This window comes from Dermacentor silvarum, chromosome 3, assembly GCF_013339745.2.
Source record: "Dermacentor silvarum isolate Dsil-2018 chromosome 3, BIME_Dsil_1.4, whole genome shotgun sequence".
Taxonomy (NCBI): domain Eukaryota; kingdom Metazoa; phylum Arthropoda; class Arachnida; order Ixodida; family Ixodidae; genus Dermacentor; species Dermacentor silvarum.
Window position 1 is genome coordinate 88,262,505 of NC_051156.1, and position 20,084 is coordinate 88,282,588.

The following is a 20,084-nucleotide window of genomic DNA, read 5'->3' on the forward strand; positions in this document are numbered from 1 at the left end:
CAGAAGCATATTCTTGATTGCAACCACGGTGATTGCAACACATATTAGAATTCACGTCGTCCTGCCGCAGCCTCACGGTACACGCCCCACCGCGTTATACATATTTTTATACATACACACTTTTTCGCGCTATTACATTTTCTCTTTACACCCGCGAAGGCTTGACCTTCTACAGGAGAGGAGGCTTCAGTTCCCACATGGATGAGGCGACGAACGTTCGGTGGAACCTACTGGCCGAGTGCATAGCGCGAGGATTCCGGGGCTTCAAGCGCACACCTAACGCGGTACGTTTGAACGACTCGTTCAATTAATTCTGCGAAGCCCATTTTGCGTACAGCCACTATCCGACCGTTCGGTTTGGACCATCCGATTTAGAACCTTCACTCCGACTCAGAAACGTCGAACTGTTTGTATGGACACGGCGTTGTTGCTGCGCGCAGTGGCGCTCACCTTGGGAGACTCGACCGTGCTTATTTCGTAAACGTACATACATATCTGGAACCACGGCAAATTCGGCGAGGTGCTATGCAAAAGCATGTTATAGGGACACTAAAGAGAAGCGTTAAATCAGTTTAGGCCGATGAAGTATTATTTCAAAATTCTAGTTTTTGCTAATATAGGTTGATTATCAGGAAATAAAATGAAGGTCGAAGTTGAATTTCTTCTTCGTCCCGAAATCCTAGCGCCGGTACATCAATGTGACGTTATGGAATTTGAAGCTTTAACTTTTTTTTGTATTTGGGATTTGTTGACTCAGAAAAAGATTGCGAAACATGTCAAGTTGAATCTTTATCGCCTTCAGAGTGCAATGTGGCCCATTTTTTACCGATAAACAATTACCTAGGCCCTAACAGACGCCGTCAAAATCCGTTACGTCACGGCGGGATAGTGCAGCAGCTTCAAGACGGCGTCGCCACCTGTCTGTCGTTCCTGTAGCTTTTCTGGCTTGCCAAGCCTCTTCTCATGGAAAGAGCAGCTTTGTCTGTTTGTTTGTTTGTTTGCTTGTTTGCCTGTTTGTTTGTTTGTTTGTTTGTTTGTTTTGTTGGTAGGTCGGTCGGTACTGTAGAAGATAGTTTTGGTATTGGGAGTTACTTTTACAGCTGAACTTAGTTTTCCCTTTAGTGTCCCATTAAACTATACCGCGCGAATGTAACAGGCTGTTCGGTCGTGTGCTACGCCTTTTCTTCTGCACTCCGTCTGTTCCGTGCGCGTCGAAGGAATCCTTCAAAGCTAATTGACGGCCACTATAGTATGGCGGCAGATCCAGCGCATCTAAGAATCCTGACCAATATACATAGTTATCTGAAGATCTCCTGGAACTTGAACGCCAATGCATTTCTCCGCAAAGTTCGGGAATCAGTATCTCGAAACTGGTGTCATCCTCAAGATTTGTTCCGAGTGGATCCGCCTTGCGAACTCCGCGGATTGAATTTGTAAATTGCATTATGGGTCATAAGGTGATTAGTTAAAAACTTCATTAGTGAATTTTTCTTAATCAGTTGATTGTGCATTACAATTTTTGTGCAAGTAATGTCCACCTCTTCGAGTAGACCAGTTAATTAACTAGAATTGTGCTATCTGCTACAGGCAACCTTTAAAAAGTTTTTGAAGTGTTCGCTGAAATACCCTGTATATTGCAGTAAAGGTAAATAATGGATGTAACGAAGTAATGAACATAAAGAGGTCATTTCTTCTCCCCCTTTAACTTCGTTACAACGATGTTCTACTGTAATTCCACTTAAGTTTTGCGAAACTTGTAGCCAAAGTGAAAATCAAAGCTGTTGAACCCATGGGCGAAAAGAAAGAAAGAAACGGAAGGGTTTGGTTTTTTTTATTTATCAACATATGGGAAACCAACAGAGAATGGATCCAGGGAATGCATAGGGTAAATAACTTGTTAAAATGAAATGTAGAAAAAGTTGGAAAAAGAGAAATGAAAGCCGGCAACGAACGAAAGCTTGCCGCCGATAGATGGAAGCTGAACCCGCAAACTCCGTATGAAGCTTTGCGATGCTCTTCTACCAATCAGCCACCGCAGCAACTGCCTCCCTAAACCTCCCCGCTCTTTCACTTTCTCGGACTTTTGTACATGTGTAGCGAACCACGCATTCGGAGTGTTTAGCCGATGTGGAACATCCAGAATTTTTAATTTTGCCATGACCACACAAGGTTTGTAGGCAGCTAGCGGCCGCGTTTTCCCTGTGCAGTGAGCGAAAATCAAGGCAACCGAGCTTTGTTAATCGCCTGCGGTACAAAAAAAAATGACGTTCCACATCCTGCCATAGAAACCGGGCTCGTTTCAGCTCGCAGTAGCCTTATGTGTGCAGGCTGTTGTTGCCCCTAATTCCTAGACATGATTATTTCCCTACTGAGGGCTCCTTCCTTCATGGTCATGAGATGCATTTCCACTGGCTATCAGCATACGCGATACACAAGCAACAGCGGGCTACTTACTCTAAATTAGACGCGTACTTCATGTCCTGCGACACTTAGCGCAGATAAAGCGGATATTTATACATTGAATGTTTTTTTTTCCAGACCAATGCTTGGCCCAATAGGCGCCCGATGATGCAAGTGCTTCGTCTGGGAGCGGCATACAAGGTACAAAATCCTGTGGCCTAGTTTAATACTGAAAGTCCCCCTGGGACAAAATGAAACCCCAGCGCACTGTGTTGCACAGCATGCCACGACACTGACGGCCTGATTGATCCACTTCCCTACAGGCACAATGTGTTAATTGTCTTTAAAACCAAACTGCATCGGAACGTTGTATAACGAAAATAATACTTGTAGTGACAGTGCAGTTACCGAAAAGAGGCAGCATAAAATTTTGAGTGCAAGCAAAAAGCGAATGGTTACGTCAAAAAAAAAAAAAGAAACTCGCAAGAAATTTCATTTCTCTACTGTAACCGCTTGCTCACAGCTCGCCGAAACAAACGCAGAACCCGATTTCGAGCTACTGTATAGGCAGTAAATATTGTTACATTAGCCATCAATATGTTCAATACAGTCTTGAGAATGGGAAACTGGCGAAAAATTTGGAGCATTAATAAAATTTGAAACACTGCAATTTGGCAATAAAAAAGCGATATAACAGACTAATATTTATGTACTATAGCAGCATTCTGAAGTATACAGCTAACTGGTGAATAGGACTACGGGAAACCCTCGAAAGCATTACAGCAATTCAAGTGAACTGCGAGCTTATATATGACATTCATCTGCTTTAAACGCTCTAACAAATGCACTTTTCTTAGAGAATTTACATAGGTGAAACATTATTTCACCTGTGTTAGTAAATTACCCTTGTACAATACTAAAAACGCCACTCTTACCGCCGGGATTCGCTAAAGACAAGTGACCACGCCGCCTTGAAGTTCTCACACCAGTTCGCCGTGACGTCATCAATTTCAACGGTGTCAGGGCCCCATTAATTGTTTATCGGCGAAAGTGGGCTAAACTGTGGTCTAAAAAAAGCCAAAGGTCGTACATGCTTAGGAAACGTTTGCTGTCAACGCATCCCAAATACGAAACAAAAAATGCTTTGAAATCAGTGACGTCACACTGACATACACCGGCACTGGCGTCGTGGCGTTAAACTTAAAAATGAGACTTTCAATTTCATTTCGCCTTTTAATAATTAACCTGTTGTCGCGAAATTACCGGGAACAGCGAATTCGTTATCAGTTAAAACTACTTTATTGTTTGTCTTCACTGCCCATTTGAGGAGAAACGGTAACAACGCCAGGCGCCCGCATGGATGCAAAACGCTTCGCAACAAGGGCGGCCCAAGGAGGTTTACAAAAAATATGATTTTTTAAACCTCCTTGGGGCGGCCTCCTTGTTAATCTGCTTGCGCTTTATTGCGCCTCTGAGGATCAGTACAGACATGGCGACTTGTGCTCTGCGAAGGACATTATGCGACGCTTCGATCACGATAATCCAATCCTCACAAACCCTATGCATTGCGGCGAAAGCTGTTGTGTCGGCCAACCCGAAAAAGAGAACCAGCAGCACGGCTCCTCCATTTTGTCCACCTCAGATAATAGAACAACGGAAACTGTAAAGCTTGGCATGAGATGTAGTTGTTGTGGTTGTTGTTATACGTGCCTACTAATCCGCAAATAAAGCTTGTGTAGATATACAAACCCGAAGCTGTCGATCCCGGATAAGATCACCGGAATTTCAAGGAACCTTAAAACGTACATACAGCGGGACTGTCGCATTTCTCTGTCTTTTTCGAAGCTTTTTTGGCCAGCAGGCAGACCGGAGCACGTATTTCTCTCAATCTCATTTACTGCTCAACATCGTAGGCCTAAATCGCGACGCCACCGACCTAATGCTGGTATGAAGCAAATGCTAGCGCAGTTATACTTGAGCGTCCGTTATAGAAGCCCAAGTAGTCGAAAATAAACTGAAAATTTCCGCTGCGGCGCCACACCTATAACATCTCACAGTGCAGCTTGCACAGGCGTGGCTCCTCAACGTTCGAATAATTACTTTTATTCATTTCTTATTCGCTCTGACATTTCTGGATGACGCAGGCATATCACAAGCTCATCGACAGGCTGAAAGGAAGGACCAAGACTTCGGACAAATTGTTACGTCTGAGCGACTCTGTTTTCATCGAACCAGACCAGCTGTTCTTCGTGATGTACGGATGGGTGAGAGGTTTGCTGTGTTTATATACATAGCGTAAATCGACTTGCTTTTTTATATGCAACCTCATCAACATAATAAATGTGTATAGGCAGGTCGGGTTGTAAGGGGTGGAGAATGAGGATACATGTGTGCCCACCTACCTATATGCAAATGCAGCACATATACTACGCGCGTATCCATCATGTGACCGTAGACGTTCATTCGCATTCACAAATAACTAGGTGGTGTCAGCTTCGAAACACCTTCGATTGGCCTATTCTGCGCTCAGTTCTTCGTTTAGGCCGAAATTTACTCAAAGAGGTGGAAACTAGTACAGAGCACGCAAGCCCAATGTTATATTTCAAAAGCGTAGCTGTTTAAGCTCGAGGTTCGGCTACAAATCATTCGCAGAAACCCCGCCGAACTATGAAGTCACTGCGTTGCTTAGCAACCACTTGGCACAGCTGCGCCTGGCTTCGCGGAGCTTCGCACATGTGTCGTGACGTCACCGTTCCCACTTCCGCATCTCTTCTCCTAGCCGCGCCGCGCTGCGCCTAGCTCTGACGTCACTATGCGTCGCCTAGCAACCACCTGGCATGTCTGCGCAGGGCCGCGCCACGCTGCACCGCCGCTTCCCGTACATTGCCAAGCTACCACAGCCGTGTAGGCGGATAAAAAAAAGCCATGACGTCACTGTGTTCCGCTTCGTTCGCGGCGTTCGTATAAAGCTCCGTGACGCCGCGACGGCAGCACATTGCCTAGTGTCTCTGCGCCGAGCACATCGTTTGCGCCACCTAAAAACATGGGTCGGTCCAAGAAGTACGTAACCCCCGAGGAAGAAGATGCTCGACTGGAAGCCCGTGGCGCCACTGCTCATGAATGAATGCAACGGCTGCGATCAAACCCAGAGTAGCGTGTTGGTGAATCTTCGTCAAAGCGACAGTGAAGAACGAGTGCAAAACTCGGTAAAATTGTGGCATAACATAGTAATACATAGCAACAACTTAGCAAAACTTCATAAACGCTCGTCGACCCCCGGCTACGCTGTTTCTTCAGCCTTGCACCACTAGTGCAAGCTGCCCTGATTTTTTCTTTCGAACACGACGCTTTTCGCACTATATAACACATGCTGATAAAATGAAATCCCCTCTAAGTCAAGGCAAGAACAATACCTACCACGAACGACGAGCATTCTACAAGCTGAGCCTGCAGCACTTAAAGTACCACACAATAAAATTGGTATTGCTAGCTGCGACATCGCCTCTGAAATCTCCAGCGCGGAGCGTAGCCCCGCATTGTATCCCCGCGGTGACAAGCTGTGAGCGCTCTCTACTCACAGACTCAGACAATGGCCTCCGAGATTTCCGCAGCGGAGCAACATGCCGTCCTGGCGATTTTGGAGGCCATTTCGCATTTGTGGCGTATTGTGAGTTACGCGATTGGCTTCCCGATAGGATGCTCGTACCCGGACCCGAATCCGACCACTGGCCGGGATCACACATCAATCGTTGTGAACTTAATTTCACGCGCATAACCCAGCTACAGTGCTCCACAAGACATTGTAACGCCGCCTAACTAGCTACTTAGTGTAAAAGCACAGGATCTTGCTGATGCCCACAGCCTGCAATTGACGTGAAGTATAGGTCATGCCGGCGCGCATTTCCAAAAGCGCCGGCTTTCGCCACTACACGGGCGCTCTCTGTGTCGCATGAACAATTCGCCTGAGGACGTTGCGATCGTAATGCAGCGCGCGGCCACAGCCAAGCATTGCTTCGAATCAAGGTGTTTCAAGTCTGGTGGCTCTCTTTGCTCACTTCCCCTGATATTCTGAGTCATTGGTCATCTTCGAGAAGTCACCCGCAGCCAAGCCTCCCTCCCCCCCCCCTTTTTTTTTATTGAAAGGAATAATAGGAGAGGTTGGCGCCTTGATGGCGGCACCGGCTACTCCTTGTAACTTAGCAGATAAAGCAAATATGCACAACAGGAGTGAATAATGTCACAAAATACGGCACTCAGTAGAATACCAGATGTATAAACACAATACAGTCAACAGTACATGAATCACACGGTTTTGTGCATGCCTTCGATCAGTACACATGCGGATATATAAAGTCAAATATTTTGAAGGGCCATAATAGGGAACACAAATAATGGCACTGCAAAACATAGAACACACTTAATTACACATAGTGTGAAAAATATGATCACCACATAAATCAATTTTGATCACAAAACAACACTTATATCACTCATTTAGCTTATTATGATAAACTGAAATTTAAAATTTCGCAAAATGTTTGTGTTTTCGATAAACTTTTTTCAAAGCAAGAAGTACTCTTTTCTGAAGGCCCGTTGTTGGCCATGGACCAGGTATCTTCTAACGCAATAGCGTTAACGGCCCCGTGTCGCAGGCAATCCGGCGTCGGCGTGGATGTCGGCCTCCGTGGCGGAAAAAATCATCCCCAACCACCCCGACCGCGCAGGCACTCCACGTGGTGCAGGGATTTTGTGAACAAAAATTGAATTTCTCACAGTGAGATCCGTCAGAAAAATAGTAAAGTATGACTTAACCACAACCTACAGACATGGCGGCGTCGGATTGTAATTTGAATGTACGAGAAAACAATTCTGTTACGAGGAAGCTCAAACACAAACCCCTTTTCCAGCATTTCTACCATACCAACACGACGCGCTCGGGTAATTTAATTGCGAAAAGGCTATCCAGATGACGCTCGCATCTTCGGCAGGTTAGGGAGCCTTCATGCAACGCCGTTTTAAAACGGCGTTTCATCTAGGCTCCTACGACAGGTCAAATTGGGACTTCGCCTGCCTAATGCGTTTTGGACACGCACGCACGTCGGGGCAATAGCAAACAACTAGTCAAATAATAAAAATAGGTTCTAGGGCCTTCACATTTTAATATAAGACGACTTATATTGCCCCTGAAAAACGTCTTCCCAGCAATGCTCTTCTGTTTAAAAGTCAAGCCGATTAAGGGGATCGGTGTAAGCTTGGTCTTTGTAAGCTGGCTTGCCCACGTTCTGTGTTGCCGTGAATCCTAATGAAACAAAAATGCGATGCGAACGGGCCCCGTTAACGCTATCGCGTTCCACTCTTAAAGTCGAAGCTAAAGTGTCCTCCATTTTTTTTTTTTTTTTTTTAGAGTTAATGATCTTCTATGTAAACGCAACAAATTTCCTTGCAATACCCTTCGTGATGAATGATGTTTTGTGAACTCGAGGAGGAGATGATGCACATCTTCGTCTGGATGGCCACAAGACCACTGCGGACTAGAGGCACGTTTTATCATGTTTGAAAAGTGTCGTGTAAATGCACTACAAAGCCGCAGGCGGTGCCGAATGTGTCGAATTTTCTGCATTCTCTCAGATTTGACGGAATTGATAGGTGTAAACGTGGGTTTATAAAGTATCACTCAGATTCTTAGATTTTTCGCCAATATCTCATTTTCATAAATCAACAAAGAAAAATCGCCCGTTCTTGCATATCTCGCTGCCTTTCGTAAATATAAACGAGTCTTTTTTCGGTTTCTTTGTACTACTTGCGTCTCGGAAAAGCATGTTATTTGTGACACGTGCAAGCTCATTTAGCGACTGCTTTCCTGAATTAACTACTGCTACACACCGCCAGTTTTTCTCATCAATGTTGTAAACAGCTCTAGCATAGTAATCTTTGGAATGGCGTGCATGCGTCTTATTTGCGTGGTTTTTAGCTTATCTTCTACTTATTGCATTTTGTCTTGATCTTGTCATCGTTGCGCGATGTCTTTATTCAGTGCTATTCTTATACTCTTTATTGTATGTGAAACCTGTTAAATTCACAGAATTTTATTTTTATCTACTTTTATTTATTTTTGCAGTCAGAAGTCTTTATACGATGAAGATGTTTATGCTGTATTAAACATTTGATGCGAATCCAACTGTATTTCTGGATGTTAAGTTTATTACTTGAAGTGATCCTTACGTAAACTTTGTTACAGTATTACTCACATATGTTATAATTACGATCCGATATGCATATATGTGCTGTGAACGTCGTATGCTGCCGATGTAAGGGTCTTCAGGGTCCCAGTCAAGCTGCCTAGAGCAGCTTTTAGCCCTGAAGACCATCCAGAATTTCCTGATGAAATAAACTTTGATTGATTGATTGATTGATTGATTGATTGAATTGAACTGCTATAGTTAGGGAACTTATAACTGACAGTGACAAACCCTCGTATATGGGAAGTGATAGACCCATAAATAATTTCTTCGACGTCATATGCTTCTGAATCATCTCGCTTATTAAAGTCCGCCCAGTATTTCTGTACGCTCGGTTGATAAGCTTTTTTTTTCTTTATCTTTTCTGCTTAGACCTCGAAACATAGTCGTGTTTTACTTTAAGACCAATTGCGCACGTTAGGTGAGTGATGACTGGTGAGCGCGGCATTTAATCTTGCTCAATTATTCATGTCTACCGTTGTCATGCTGCAAACGGTAAAACATTTGCCTGACACACGGATCCGCTCACACAACCATTTTTAACATGAAGTTTATCATATCATGCATAAAACGAAAGAAATTAGTGAGGTGGGCTCCACTATTCAGTGCAGAACCCAGCTAATTGCCAAAGGGACTTTGGCGAACGGCGCGCGTAAAGACAGCTTTTGAGGCGCACGGGCCAACGCCTTCCTCTCCATGGAAAAAAAGAAACGCCTGACTGTGTTGTTTGCTTCTCCGCAGAGCCTTTGTAATGGAGACGGCACTCCTGAGAGGAGCATCGCCCGTGATCGCCCAACTCGATGGAGGTGAGATACGGACATTATATTTCCCCGCTACGCTGGATTTCAAAGTGGTGTTTTCATCCAAATGATTTCTCTAGCGGTTAGGCCAGTCTCCTGAAACAGCTACATGACACTTTCTTACAGGCGGGCGTTCAACAATGTGTAGGAGTGGGAAAAAAAGATTGGCGATTCGATTAGAAGGTGAAAAAAGTTTTAACAATTGGTAACAGCATGAAACGTATTCCGAATACTGCAGTGAAGTATCAAGACTAAAAATGTACTTGAAGAAAGGCAGGAGTAAAAGAGTACCTGACACTTTTATGAAGTTGGATAAGCAACCCACTTAGGAAATACGCGCATGTGAACAATAACACAAAAAAGTATGATGGGCTATACAATGTACTGAATGGAAGTTCAGGTCATTCGCATGAGAAAACTGCGGATCCTGAACATCTTCACGTGCATAGTATCTTGCTATAATTTCATCTCAAGTACAGTTCCTCTACGATAGGGATAATAATCAAGCCACCAAGCCAGCTATAAGACAAAAACCTTCGAAAAATATTCAAGTAAGCAAGACACTATACCATCAGTATCGAAAGTATGATCTGCGCGCTTACAAAAATTGGCGTTCCGTCCAAATGACTGACCAAGTCGTATGTGGAACACTGTTGTGAATATTTTGTACATTAAGTACGCTTGTTCCACGTAGGCGAGCGGCAAGGAAGTTTACAAATTCTGCATTTGCTCACTGGAATCTGGGTACTAGAAACTTAACAGAATCCACAATGCTCATAGCGCGAACAGATGCAACGCGAATGAGACCAGAAAGGGCAATGTGGGTTAAGCCTCGAATTTCTAAGAAAGCGACGCTAGTGGGATAGAGCGACATCATTCTGATGCAGTTCAAATTACAGGTGCCTCGAACTCTCTCTTTCAGTATTCAACAGCTTCTGGAGAACAACCGCGCGTTTCAATCTGCATTCCGCTGCCCCATGGTCGGGAACTCCACCGCATGTCTCGCGAGCTTTCTGTGATGCCAAGGCAGCCGAAGATCCCAAGTCCCAGAATACGACAGGGCTCGGCGATAAATGTTAACTACTTGAATTTTTTTCAATTATGCATTCATACTGTCATGTAAGAGTTCGTCGACGATTGTGCAGCAAGACATAAAACTAACAGGCAGATGCGACTTTCTTTGTCGAGTTCGCATGCCAATTGCATTTCGTGCTTCCTCATTAACTGTTTTTTAGCTTTAGCCAGTTTTAGCTACTACCACTTTGGTCCCATCTTTCCGCCAGGTACTGTAATCAAACATCCTCTGAACAATAAACACTTCTACCGTATGAAATTTTCTGCGTCTTTCTAGTGATGCTCATATAAACCTTTTGATCTTCTAATAAACAAGAAAAAAATTCATGGCTATGCCATAGCACTGGTAAGGCAACATATACTGCGATTTACGAACATCTTTAAATACATTGCATTAATACAACCGTGAAAGGTTCATTGCATGTATAGAATTACACAGCTACATTTTTATGCGTAAGACTGAAAGTAAACGTATAGTCTGGGAACAATGTACTGTGCGTGTCTTTGTAATAAAAAAGAGCAGGCTAGCTTAAGTAAACTGGTTTCTGTAGATCCTATACACATGTGAAATTAATACATATCCAAAATATTACCCTATTTGTAGGTGCAAAATTAGACAGTCATTATTTTTCTGTATGGAAATACTGAAAAACATCAATTGGAAACTACTGACCCCTGCAGAATCTGTGGCAGTATGTCGTTGCCGACTTAACTTCAACTGAAATCAACTGACGTCGTTGGAATAAGCTATGCAGTTGGGGCGCTATAACATAATTGTTGCAATTTATTTCTATTCCATTTCCTTCGTTAGCCCTCGGCGATTGGCGAAGCATTTTTGAGGCCACGCCCACTTCGCCTGTCTTTCACGAGATGCTACGAAAACCGCGAGAACTCCTCATCTCAAGAATACGTGTACACATGAATTATGCATGATTGGGCCAAACAAACAAAAAATATTTGTTTCTGATTCGACACCGTTGTAACCAATAGCCTTCCGCTATAGATAAACATGTTTCAGGCCACGCCTAGTTCACGTGTCTGTCACCCCACGTCACAAAACCGCGGAAACTAACCTATTTAAAGTGACATGTGCGCACTAGAGATGCATTAATATGCCGAACGAAACTGAACTCTATTTTTATTTCTATTTTGTGGGGAGGCGGGGAGGGCGTATAGCCCGAGACTGCCCCGATCGGAAAGGAATAGAAGATGGCTGTCGACTGATCGCTTTGGTAATGGCTACTCGGAGCTGGTGGCGAGAATTGATTTATTTACGTATAAAAATTTTGCGTGGCAGTATGACGCTGTCAAGCCAGTTCGGCAAGTATATGACATGACTGCCAAATCTTTACTGCTCATCCGTTTTGGCGGCAATTTTAAGGCCCCATCGCACGCCGCCGCAATCGTCGACGAGACACCGCAAGGTAAGCAAGGTGGAGTGGACGAATCGGAGAAGCCGGCACCACTCTCCCTCACGGGTTATGTACATCCACTGCGCTAGCTCGGCTATACCGAAACACTCTCCTCTTGTGCACGCCCTTCGCCTCTCGTCAGCCAATTAGATAATTAAAACCTGTCGTGGTAGGCGATGCTATTCGCTTTGAAAGCAAACAAGTCACCTCCTATATACACGAAGAGAGCGTGTGATTGGTCTGTTGAAACAACCTTGCGGGTCACCGCCCGTGCTTGCTTCTGCGGTTACGTGAATTTGACGTCAGGCAATTGTAATAAAGTCAGAATGGAGTAACTTTATTGTTATAGCGCCCTTACAGCAGTAATATAGCTCCAAGCAAAAACCTGAATTTTTCTCACTTTTGGCATTGGAAATCTTTATTTTTCGCTTGCGCTGTGGAAAGCCATTTCAGTGACGCGGCCCTGCCATGTTCAGTTATGGTAGCTCAAAGAAAAATCGCCGGTACCATTCCTCGAAATAAATAACCCTGTATTTCACGAACAGTTGCTTGCAACAGCGCTGGCGCTGTCAGTATTGCTCATTTTCTGTCGTCTGCTATAGCAGGGGCCTGTCTAGAGGGGCCCTGAACTGTTTTTTTTCGAAGTCGAGAAATAAGTTAAATTAGACTATTTCAGAAATGCTTCGCCGCAATAGTACTTCAATGCGTTCAGCAGAAGCAGAGTTGTTGACCATAAAGGTTGCCTATTATGCCCCCACGTGGTGCTCCCGCTCCTTCTTCAATGCCTTTCACTGCGAAGACTACGGCGAAGTGGGGCTTGCCCACAACGCTCCGCCTATTTAACGTCACTGTGGCACGTAGTTCAAATTTGATTTTGGTTGTTCACGTAGATGCCACTATTTCCGATTTCGGCGCCTACGACGCGCCAAATTCGGCTATCCTCAGCGAGCCGCAGTGCGCTCAGCGAGCGGACTTGTCGCGGCACCCCGCGACGGCCGCGGTATCGACGCTACGTAGCAGATTGCAGCTACATGCAACCTTAGTGCGTATGCGCAGAGTTTGCTTTGTGCACGACAGGGCTTGAGTACGCGCTCGCGCACAAGTACTCCATTCTGGCCGTGCTACGTGGTGCGGACCAGCTTCGTCCTGCACCAGCTTGACCAACGCATAGAAGCCGCATCCAACTTACTAAATTTGAAGCGCTCTCAATAGCTCGATAAAAAGCGAAGCCTACCAAGACGTCTAGCCAGGAGCAGCCAGGAGTAAGCACGCGCTGGCAAGCGTGCGTGTGGTAATGTCCTGTAATATTTTTGGCGGCCGGACTCTATGGTGGATCGAAGGAACCGTCACGAAGTGGAAGCCGTTCTTCCGTAATCGAGTCTCCGAAGTACAAGAACTAACAGACCCTTCACAATGGAACCACTGCTCTGGAAGGGACAACCCTGCAGACTTGCTTTCCAGGGGAACGTCAGCGCGTTCACTCTGCGGCAACGACCTTTGGTGGAGAGGGCCAGCGTGGCTAGCGACGCGGTCCGAATGACCTCTGACAACAACTGTAGAGACCTGCCCACAACTTGTGATAGAACAATGTGCGCCTGATACCGTCGCACTACATGCGTCAACAGAGACAGGCTATGGTGCCCTGCACTCTTCGACTTAAGCAAATATAGCTCCTGGACTCGCGTCCTTAGAGTGACCGCCTGGATCCTAACGTTTGCCGATAAGTCGAGACGACTAACAGGTCTGAAGGAAAATGTGCTACTGACTGGAGAAATTGCCCGAGCGGAAGTTTACTGGCTCTCCTACACCCAAAACCAAGCTTTCTCAACGGAAATAGCACCACTGAAAGCTGGGCGCTTCATCAAAACATCATTGCGGATAAAATATCTCCGCCCATTTCTTAGGGAGGACGACGGACTTCTACGGATAAGAACGCGACTACAAAACGCAGTAACTCAGCCTAGCGTCAAGAACCCTTTACTGCTTCCTGGCGATCATCGGGTGACGAAGACGATTGCCCACAGTGCCCACAAGCATCTCTTCCACGCTGGAATTGCAGTTACAGTGGCAAAGCTGCGGGAGAGATTCGGGATTGTGGCCGCCATGCAGTGCGTGAAGAAAGTGATCGCGGAGTGCTTGTGGTTGTGCTCGTTTCCGCGCGATACCCACCTGTGTCGCAATGGCACCACTGCCTGCGGGGCGCGTGCAAATGGCTTAGCCTTTTGACACTGTAGGATTGGATTTTGCAGGGCCGATATATGTGAAAGGCGAACCTGTTGTGAAAGCCTATGTTGTCATCCTTACGTGTGCCGTATAGTACGAGCCATTCATCTAGAGATTGTTACACGTGCTAACACTGAATGCTTTATAGAAGCTTTTGGCCGATTCACTCTCCCTGCGGCTACCCTTGTGTTGTTTACTCTGACAATGCGTTATGCTTTAAGCGTGCTTCGCGAGAGCTTCGTGCGCTATATGAACTCTAACGAGGCTGTGCAGTTCGAGACTATTTTTGCTTACATGGCATTTCATGGAAGTTTTCGCCAGAACGCGCTCCTTGGTGGGGTGGGTTCTGGGAGCGTATGATTCGATCTGTCAAGGACAGTCTCTGAAAGGCTCTTGGCACATCTTTCATCAATTGCGAGCAGGTAGCCAGTGTCTTAATGGAAGTGGAAGCCACCATAAACAGTCGCCCGTTAACATATCTGTATGTTACACCGGATGAACCCGAAGTGTTAACTCCTGCTCATTTCTTGGGCGGTCGGAGGCTCACTGTTCTTCCCCATTTAAAAGCCCTCGAGGTTGAACCCGCGACGCATACTGAGCTGCTTGAAACGTGGATTCAACGGCAAGAAATTCAAGAAAGCTTCTGGAAGCGGTGGTATAGAGAGTATCTGGTTTTGCTTAGAAACGCCTATAATGGACCCGCTATGGCTCCAACACCAATAAGGACAAATGACGTTGTTATTATACAAGATGAAAATGTGCCAAGAGTTCGCTGGAAGCTGGGAAGAGTAATGGAGTCTTTTCCTGGTACTGATGAGGTGTTCGTGCCTGTCGCTTGAGATTGTCGAGCGGCCAGGTATTCAGTGCAGCGTCTGCACCCTCTAGAAACGCGCCCCTAGCACATCTCGCGCCGGGAGTGTTAAAACGCCTGTTTCAAGTAAAGTGGTAGTGTCGTCTGCTACATTGTGCGGCGCATAGGAGCCGACGAGAAATAGGTTTGGAGCAGTGCGCGCGGCACGCGGAATCCGCTGCATGGGCACGAAAAGAAAAAAAGAAACCCTAAAGACGAACTGACGCATGTCTCTTTCTATATCAAGGCTTGTCTAGACCCCACGACGAAGCCTGCTCTTTGTTTCGAAAAGGCTCTCTCCTTTACAGTACTGTTGACAGCAGAGCTGAGTGCAAGTGCGTGGAAAGTGCGTATTAAGCAAGATAAAACAGCATGCAGAAAGGCTGTTCCCTGTCTCCACACCGACACAACCTTCCATAATGGCTCATAGATGCTTATGGGAGCAGTAATAAATGCAGTTTATTTCATAAATGCAAATGTGATTCAGTATGATTGCCATGATTATGACTAATGTAGTGGGTCCTTAGTAAATTCAACTTGTTTACAGAGAACTTAGACATCTTAATTATCAGTGCAACAAGAAATAAAATTGTCTTACTTAAAATGGTACTTAAAATGTTTATGAAAGGGGTACAGGGACTAATAAATAAAACCGAAGCGGTGTCCTCACACAAGAATGTAACAAAAATAGTTGCGCTCTGACAGGCTAAACAAGCGATCGCGTTTGCAAATAATTTTTCACACAGAATCGAGTGTTGGCCTTCAGCGCTAATTTCAACTAAGCTGACGTAGCGAAAACGCAGACATTTTTTTTTAATTTGAAAGCCTTAAGTGGCTCGTCGCAATGGCTCATACCAGAAAAAAGCAGCGTCTAGTCCAGTGGTGCAAAAAAATAGGGTGCACGAAATATCATCATCAGGAATGGCTCATACCCGCGTAAGCAAGCAAACATGCAATGGCTAAATATGAATGAAGCAACGAAAGAAAGAAAGGACGAAGAAAAGAATGAAAAAAGGACGAAAGAACAAAGAAAGAAAGATGGAAAGAAAGAGAGAAAGAAAGAACCTTTAGGTAGTGCATTAGGTGCTCGCATGTGTCGTTGAGGAGGTCGACCTACAGCGCCATACGTTTACTTCACGCTGCGGGTCGTTATGTTTTGTAAGAAGTCTCACCGCTCTGATCGCACAACTTAATACATTACCACGTGTGCAGTAGGCTTTCCCCTTCACGTGTTACAGTAGTGTAACATGCTGCCGAATTTTCTTCCCCCTTTTTGAGGGAGGGGAGAAGGCTTTTTTTAAACAAGTCGCAACAGGCAGACAATCACGAGAAGCCAAGACGGAAAACGTCATCTTCGTAGGCCACTGTTTATAAGGTTGACTTACTCGCCGTGGTGTCCTAGAGTCTATGGCGCTGCGCTGCATGGGCGCTCGTGTACCGTGCATTGCATACAGGTTAAGGTACTCGAGGTTGTCAAATATATTCTGGGAGTCCACCACTACTGCATGCCTCATAAACATATCATCGTTCTGGCATTTAAAAATCCAGATTCAAAGAACTAAAACGGCGTGTTTTGTTTTATTTTACGATTTTGTTATGCCCATTGCTGAAAAAAAACAAGCCTAACTTATTGCCTGCGTTTCTGCAAACCTGTTGCTTCGCAAAGCTATGTGCGAAGCCGCACCAGAAAGCGAGCTGCTTCGCTTCCCCATGTCCTAGACACGATGGCGGATGGCGCTTTGCTGCACGTCGATAGATGGCGCTTGACATTTGAAATTGTCCTTATTGCGATATGATTACGCCAGCGATAATATTGTAAAAGGGGTCAGGCAAGGAGACACAATCTCTCCAATGCTATTCACTGCATGCTTAGAAGAAGTATTCAAGCTGTTAGACTGGGAAGGCTTAGGAGTGAGGATCAACGGCGAATATCTCAGCAACCTTCGGTTTGCAGATGATATTGTCCTATTCAGCAACAATGGAGACGAATTACAACAAATGATTGAGGACCTTAATCGAGAAAGTGTAAGAATTGGGTTGAAGATGAATATGCAGAAGACAAAGATAATGTTCAATAGCCTGGCAAGGGAACAAGAATTCGGGATCGCCAGTCAGCCTCTAGAGTCTGTAAAGGAGTACGTTTATCTAGGTCAATTACTCACAGGGGACCCTGATCACGAGAAAGAAATTTACAGAAGAATAAAATTGGGTTGGAGTGCATACGGCAGGCATTACCAAATCCTGACTGGGAGCTTGCCACTGTCGTTAAAAAAAAGTGTACAATCATTGCATTCTACCGGTGCTAACATATGGGGCAGAAACTTGGAGGTTAACAAAGAAGCTCCAGAACAAGTTAAGGACCGCACAAAGAGCGATGGAACGAAAAATCTTAGGACTAACGTTAAGAGACAGGAAGAGAGCAGTGTGGATCAGAGAACAAACCGTCGGGGATAGCCGATATTCTAGTTGACATTAAGCGGAAGAAATGGAGCTGGGCAGGCCATGTAAGGCGTAGGATGTATAACCGGTGGACCATTAGGGTTACAGAATGGATACCAAGAGAAGGGAAGCGCAGTCGAGGTCAGCAGAAAACCAGATGGGATGATGAAGTTAGGAAATTTGCAGGAGCAAGTTGGCATACGCTAGCGCAAGACAGGGGTAATTGGAGATCGCAGGGAGAGGCCTTCGTCCTGCAGTGGACATAAAATATAGGCTGATGATGATGATGATGATGATGATGATGATGATGATGATGATGATGAATATTGTAAATACAAGACGGTACACGCAAAGAAAATTAGAAGAAGCGATCAAGTTTATTTATACGGTGCGGCCAGGCTAGGCTAGCAGAATAACTTGAATAGCAAACGTCTTGCTGTTCGTGCACGATACTACAACAGCCCACAGCGGAAGCCCGATGGCTCTAAATGTCCAACAGCAGGAGAACCTGACTCGGCTTCGGAAACTGTGGACTCGATTCCCACAGTCCACAGTCTTACACAATCCACAATCCCACAGTCTTAGCTAGACTGAGGATCTTCCTATTGCATCCTTTGTGCTTTGTTCCTGCGCGCTTTATCTCGCCGTTGTATCTCGCCACTGATGCAATACTTTAGCGTCTTTTGTCCCACCGGTGCTGTCTACTGCAGTCTCGTGATGTGTCCGATCCTTCGGCGTTTCCTCGCCATCACTGATCGGTGTGCTTGTCCACGAGCAACCTATTCCATTCGAGTTTCGCTTGCCAATGCATAGGCAGCGATGCGACTCGATCCCAACGAAATCGAAGCGTAGGGAACGACGCTTGCTTCCAGATCTCCCGTAGCCATGTTTTCTCGTGTTGCCGCTTTCAGCGGCCGAGACCCAGGCTGTAGACTGGCGACATCTTTCTGTCTGCAGACAAAACACGTCGTTCTCTTGGCGCGCGAACGTAATGGTCGATGATTGGTTGCTTGTGGACCTGTGTCCGCGACCGCCAAAGTTGTCGCGGGAACTTCTTTTATTTATATCAGTAGCCTTCATTTCGCCATCGCTGCAGGCAAATGACTCACTAATCGATTTACGCCGCTTTGACGAAGTTTGAGTAAGATCCCTTTTGGTGGCTTCACTATTGGACGGGGTAAATGCGTCGCCTGCAGGAGGCCCCCCGGTCCTCCTGGCTCTGGGCAACCGAACGCTAAGCCCGCTCGGTGAGGCCAACCTGAAGGTCCCATTCAGACCGGGCTCCCTCGACGCGATTCTCTTTGCCTGACTCCGTGTGAGCACACGCGAGGTGGACGGCACGCTCACCTGCGTTGACGTCTTGAGTCGTCTCGGCGGCATCTTCTCGATTTGCTTTGCGGGTAGCGTCTTGAATATCTTCCACTGCCCGGTGCCGATGGAGGACCTTACTAACTGTACTGCACAGGCTACACGACTGGGTCCAGCCTCTGCTTTCGTCAAGCAAGGGGATGTCGTGCTGGTCTCCGAAGAACGCTGGGCGTCCGCTCGTCTGTAGAGATGCCGCCGTTGGAGCAGCGTCCGTCGGCGCCTCTACCAAAATTGCTACAAGGCGGGAGGCGTTTATCTGTATTGCTCGTAGCTAAACCCCTAGACGAAGCAACGCCGCTCGACCATAATGGAAGTAGTCGTCTTCCTTGTCTTCTCCTTTTCTTAGTATGTGCAGACGCGCCATCGCAATATTTCATCTCATGTAGCATCAGTGTGGCGCATTCGAAAGTAAGTTATCTTGTTACATTCCCGTTATTATTATTATTATTATTATTATTATTATTATTATTATTATTATTATTATTATTATTATTATTATTATTATTATTATTATTATTATACACCCAAGACAGATGAGTTCCGTTTCATTACCACCCGGATAACGTCACACTCTCTCGGGAGTGCGAAGTACCTCACCTAGGAATCATCTATGATTCAAAGCTCACCTTCTTGCCACAGAGAATGTATCATTAAGTGCAGCGTGCACACCCTATGCACAGTAAGTCGAATCTCGAGCGAGTTCAGAAGTGCAAGTGTATTTCTTAAGCTGTACACGTTCCTCTGCCAACCTTTGCTGTAATATGCCGATGTAGGTTGGAACAGTACTTGCCGGTCTAACAACGATCGAATAGACAGAGTTCAGAAAAACTTTGACTCTATGCATCCACATCAGGGATCCAAGTAGGTCGGCCGTGAACAACAGCCTCGCCCTCAGTAATCGCTAGGCCTATTACACCTGGACTGCAGACGCACAAAAGCCGATTGAATTTCTTAATCAGACGTACACGGTCTCATTGATCGCACACGGTGGCTGAAGGCGCTTTGCTGCAAGTCGATAGATGACGTTAGTATAAGAATTCCTCAAAAAAAAACTGTGGTGTCTAGAACTTTTCATGTATCTACTTCTGATATCGTGAAGAACCCCTTGGCCAGGATTCTGCGGACCTGCAACGAACACTCACACGAAATAGACATGTTCCACAGACATTTGCCGACTTTCCAAGCAGCACTCTAATCCACTTTATGTCCTAGTTCCACAAATATCATGTTCTCTTTATGTGTAATGTGGGGGACCATTGGTGCATTGCTTGAGCACTCT